Below are 6000 nucleotides of genomic sequence, written 5' to 3'. Positions count from 1 at the left end.
TTGTTTATGTAATTTTAACAGCTTGAAAGTGCAAAGGGATGGGAATTATGTAAAAGAATAAAACATAGGTAGATTATCAGAAAGAGGAATTAAGGATTTCCAGGAACGTAACATGTTAAATTACACTAATAGTGACATTAATGATTAAATGAAATCAAATAAGGTACTTACATAAAATATAAAGAAACATTCATTCTTCAGGTACAAAGCACAGCATCTTTGCAACGGCCAGATCTATGACCAAAATTTGAGAGCTTCTATTCTCATGAGTAGGTTTGCAGACCACTTTCATAGCCATCATTAACTTCCATATATAATGAGTAAATCATCCACCAAATTGTCCAAAATCTTGAATTTATCCATGTTTTTAGCTAACAGCACCTACTATGAGTCTGACTGTGAGATAAGCTCTGATTAGGAATATTAGAAAATCTCCTAATATGACTTATCAGTTTAATATTTCGAAGATAACTATCATCTCTGCCGAGCGCGGTGGCTCACGCCTGTAATCCCAGCACTTTGGGAGGTCAAGGTGGGCGGATCACAAAGTCAGGAGATGGAGACCATCCTGGCTAACACGGTGAAACCCCGTCTCTACTAAAAATACAAAAAATTAGCCAGGCGTCCTGCCGGGTGCCTGTAGTCCCAGCTACTCAGGAGGCTGAAGCAGGAGAATGGCGTGAACCCAGGAGGCGGAGCTTGCAGTGAGCAGAGATCGCACCACTGCACGCCAGAGTCTGGGCTACAGAGCAAGACTGTCTCAAAAAAACAAAAACAAAACAAAACAAAAAAAACAAAAACAGAAAAACTATCATCTCTGAGAATTATTCAAAACCAATGCCTATTTTTAGCTAGACTGTGAATTCTTTAACTTAATTTCTAAAATAAGGTATAAATATCAGAATGGAGGAGATAAATTTAACTTTACTTGCAGATAACATGATTTGAAATTCCAACTGCTCAGGGCACATGTTCAACCTTTGAACAAATCACTGCACTTAGGAGGGGAGTTAGGAACTACGGATGGTCTATAGCTTGGGCTCAAGGTCTGCCCCAGTAGGTACACATATTTGGGAAGTTCCACTAGAACTCTATGGAGTAGATAAGACTGGTTCTGCTAAGGAAGAAAAGGGTTATTAGCAGAATGGGGGAAAGGAATGCTAGATGATTTTTGAAGTCTTGTACATTTGCACTGTAAAGGTGGAGTACTTTGTATAGTGTCTGGTGCATAAGCCCTCACTGAATATAGTTATTAAAAGTGGGGACCATCTTTCCCTCTCCAGATGTTCCTGTAAAGTAACTTTGACTGCCTTTTCAGAAATATCGAGAACAGTTTTCTCTCTCAATATCGCTCTCATTAGAGAGAAAAATTACGTGACTGGAAAAGTTTAGAAAAACACAAAGCAAGAGTAACTCTCCCCTCCTAAGACTCCCCCTTTTGCAATATTCTGTGCCCAAGATGGAGAGATTCCTTCTTGTCCCTGCCACCATTCAGGATATAGCCCATGACTTGCCCTCTAGAGGTCAAAACTACCTCTTCCTTTGGGTATAAAGCATGTCGATTCCCCATACATCTAGCCAAATGTGAGCTTTAATCTCATCTTAGATGGTCACCCCAAATACTTGCTGTGAGGACAGGTGTCAGGAAATCTGACTGTGGTGGCAGCTCTATTATCTAGCTTCACCAGAAAAAAATCTATGATTCTGTATATTGCGTGTGTCTATTTTTTTGTTTAATCCAAACTAAGAGGGATAGAGGTGGGATTAATCATTACATATTTAAAGACATGTTCAAGATCGCCAGCATTAGCTGTTACTGTTACTGAGATATGGCACAGCACTAAACAAGCAAGAGATTTAGTTACTACTCAAGCTTAGCTTAAATTGAATCATAGACTGTAGATCAATCATAATGCTTTAAAGTTGTCTAACACAAAAATCAAATACACAACAGAATGTAGTCAAGGGGGAGGCACAAAACCTATTGAAGATAACAGCTGAGGTTTGGTAGAGTATAGCCTACTATCCTTAAATGTCTGTGATAAAACAAAGTTTATTAACCAAAGAATATCTTCTATACAAAAAAGCAAGCCAAACTCTATAATCTCGAGGTTTCCTATTCAGGAAAAAAACTAAAAGTTTTCAGAATAACTTGGGAATAGGAGTGAAATCAAAGTATCTTAATATGCAGTTAAATAAGTATCAGGATGAATTGAGCCCCTTTGAACATAAACTTAGATGCATACACTGCCTCAAAGAAGAAAGCCAAGCAGAAAGGACAGAAGTCAACATCAGAGTCAGGGTCAGAAAGGAAGGATGCGTGACAGACAGAGACGTTTTGCATTCAAAGGAAAAGCAAAGGAAAAGCAATGTTATAAGGAGACAAAAGTTTAAATATATGAGAAAGTCTTCCCATATACCCCCAATTCTATTTCAAAAGGATTAATGTGAACAAAGAGGATACAAATGGATAGTTTTCTACATTGTGAACTGACACACTAGATGACCACTGAGGTCTTCCACCTCCGTGAAACCAAAAAATTATTTAAAACAAAATATTGGTCACTCTTGAATAAAATGAAAGAGGTTTTAATTAATGCTTTCAGTTGGTGTTTTACTACTCAAATTTAAACAAATTTCATGAAACCCCAAGAATTTCAAAAAACTTACATATGAAAAAAATATTAAACAATGATATAAAGGTTGTTTTCCCTAAAAGTCAGACTATTTTGTCAACAAAAAAATATGAATCTACAAAAAGAAATAATAAAACGAGTCTCAGAGGAACACTTACACACTGTTGGTGGGAATTTAAATTAGTTCAACCATTGTGGACAGCAGTGCGACAATTCAAAGAACTTAAAACAGAACTACCATTCTACCCAGCAATCCCATTGCTGGGTTTATACTCAGAGGAATGTAAATCATTCTACCATAAAGACACATGCAAGTAAATGTTCATTGCAGCACTACTCACAATAGCAAAGATGTGGAATCAACCTAAATGTCCATCAATGACAGATTGGATAAAGAAAATGTGGTACTTATATACCATGGAATACCATGCAGTCATAAAAAATGAGATCATGTCGTTTGCGGGAACATGGGTGGAGCTGGAGGGTATGGTCTTTAGCAAACTAATACAGGAACATAAAATACCTCATATTCTCACTTATAAGTGGAGGGTAAATGATGAAAATTCATGGACACAAAGAGGGGAATGACGGACACTGGGGCTTATTTGAGGGCTTGAGGGTAGAGGGTGAGAGGATGGAGAGGAGAAGAAAAAAAAATACTTGGCACTAAGGCTTACTACTTGGGTGACAAAATAATCTGTGCAAAAAACCCCCATGACACAAGTTTACCTGTATAACAAATCTGCACATGTACTCCTGAACCTAAAAGTTTTTAAAAAGTCTTTACTACCACCAGGACAGAAAGTATTCTTTTTTCACTGTTCCCTCGAGAATTGAAAATCTAGAATTTCTATAATCTAAACATCTTAAATTTATTAAGATAACTGTACTTATTAACCATGGAAATCTGCATTCAAATAAAATTTAAAATAATGTCAATCAATGGCAGCAAAGTGATATTTATATACAAACAAAAATAGGTTGAATTTGCAGAGGCAGTATGACTACTCTTGTATAAAGTATACATAACGGATACAGAAATAATTATTAACAAAGAACAGTCAGGGGTACACATAAAATTTGATAAGCCACCAGGAATACACCAAAAATGCAAATCCTTCCTCATGATGTCATGGTTGGATAAGTAATATCCTAACTTGCATATGTATATAACATATGTACAATAGAGAGGGAAAAAAGGGGGACTGTTTGAATTTTTCTCTGCTTAATGGGAGAACGAGGACTGCCTTAGAATTTGAACTAGGCTATGTTAATGAAATATTTTAATTCCAAATCTTATTTCAAGACCTATGCAAAGTTTTGAGTATGCCTAGGAGGAATGTTCCGAAGAGTAAAAGGTAATTAGCATGATATCAGGCAAGGGTCAAGGAAAGATAGTCACAAGGAATCCCCAAAACAGAGATGCCCCAGAATTGTAAGAATAGGGAGTTTAGGTTTTCTTCTGTTGTCTGTTATGCTGTAGGCTGCCACCATGATTTTAAATGTTCAATGAAAGTGTGATGTACATAAGTTGTATTGAGGAATATGGGAGGCACATGTCTCTTCATTAGCAAAGTTTATAGAAGTCAAACAGTAGTTTCAAGAGTGAATACAACAATCAGAGATTAAGTACTCAGCACGAAATCCCAAAGAGATACCTGTGAGAAAAAAACACACCCCCTCCTGACATCTTCCATATCTAGAACCTCCTAGAAATCCGTGAAGATCTGTTTAAGAGATATTTTAGACTCCCCACAGTAAGTGGAAATAGAAGCTTGAGTCATTCTATTAGGATATTTTTTTGAATGTTTTAGTCATCTGACGAAAGGCTACTTACTCTTAAGGAAGCTTTAACATTATTAAATACAGTAATAAAGTAAAATTAGTGCACTACTAGAGTTTACTGAGAAATGAAATTCAGTGTTCTGCTTTGAAGTCTGGCTGCTACACAACAGCCAAACCTTCAACTTCTTGGTATGTTTGCATACAGACATATGGCTGGATTGTCCAGTATCTTCAGATAATTTATTTAATTTCTTCAGGCAGCATTTATTTTGTTTTGAGCCACTTAAGACTCAGTCACTTCTGTTCTTGCCTTTCGATTATAAATTAGTTTAATTTTCTTCAATTAAATTTGCCCAGGTTTGGCAGCTGACCCCATAGTGTGAGGCAAGGCACATATGCATCAACAGTGCTTTGGGGTTGTACCTTTCTAATACATATATTTTTGAGTTTAGGATTTATAGGTCTTGGAGCTCAAATATAGAATTATTCAGTCTCTTGGCTCTAATGCAGAAGCAAACTAATATTCCAACAAAAGTATACTTATGCAGTGAAACAGCAATGTTTTTCCTATCAAACGTGGAAACAGATAAAGCAGGTTAGGTCCCAGGCTTACCTGATGAGTGTAGGAAGAGCTCTGCATAAGGATAAAGATATCATTTCCCTGCATGAGGAAGTGACAGTAAGACATGCCTATGTTTGAACCATCATATTCTAACTCAGTCCTTCACAAGATCAAATTTTATGTATGATAAATGTTGCAAAGAAAGCAGGACTACAGTTGTCACTCTTTTAATAAATAAAATATATCTACTGCTAGAACTCTATGTTATTGATGCCATATAAGATCCAATTTATCCAATTGGAATAAGAAAATGCAGTAAGAACCCTTTATATTGTGCAATTGATAATCCTCATGTAACTCTCATGCAAAATTACGCTCCTCTTCGAGATAAATTGTTGAAAACTAAAGACAGTGACATTTTACCTCAAAATTTCCTCTGCCCCTCAAAGTACCAGTTTCTTAGCCACCAAAAGGCACAGATTAGAAACAGCTGTAAAATGTACTTAATTTCTCAAATCTATGTGCTTGATATGAAATAATAGAGAATCTGTATTCCTGGCTTTATTCTTCCTACATTGATCAGCCGAACAAGAATATGGTAAAAAGGGAGGTAAAAATATGTCTTCTCAATTTGTATTGTTTGCAGATTAACATTCAGTACATACGGCTACCATGGTAATAAGTTAAAATAGTCATAAGATATGGTGAAAATTTTTAAATAATTCATGTCTCTAAACTATGAATGCAGAATTTTTAAAGTTTCTATTTATAGTCTTTAAGGGAACCTAGGATTACACAAGAGTATGCTTTCGTGAGTACAAATTCAGAAAGTTATAAAAAATTAATGATGAGAAAGCAAGCCTAAATGTGATGTTATCTTTTCTCTCAAGGCAAAACAGAATGATTCAATTATTACTATTATTCCCCTTGTTTTCCTATTCATAAATAGAAACAGTGATCCAGTGTTAACTCCTACTGAACAGGCAGTCCACCTGCAAAGACCAGCACCCAGGCTCT

The sequence above is a fragment of the Piliocolobus tephrosceles genome, chromosome 11, assembly GCF_002776525.5.
Source record: "Piliocolobus tephrosceles isolate RC106 chromosome 11, ASM277652v3, whole genome shotgun sequence".
NCBI classification, from domain to species: Eukaryota; Metazoa; Chordata; class Mammalia; order Primates; family Cercopithecidae; genus Piliocolobus; species Piliocolobus tephrosceles.
Note: the sequence above shows the minus strand (reverse complement) of the source record.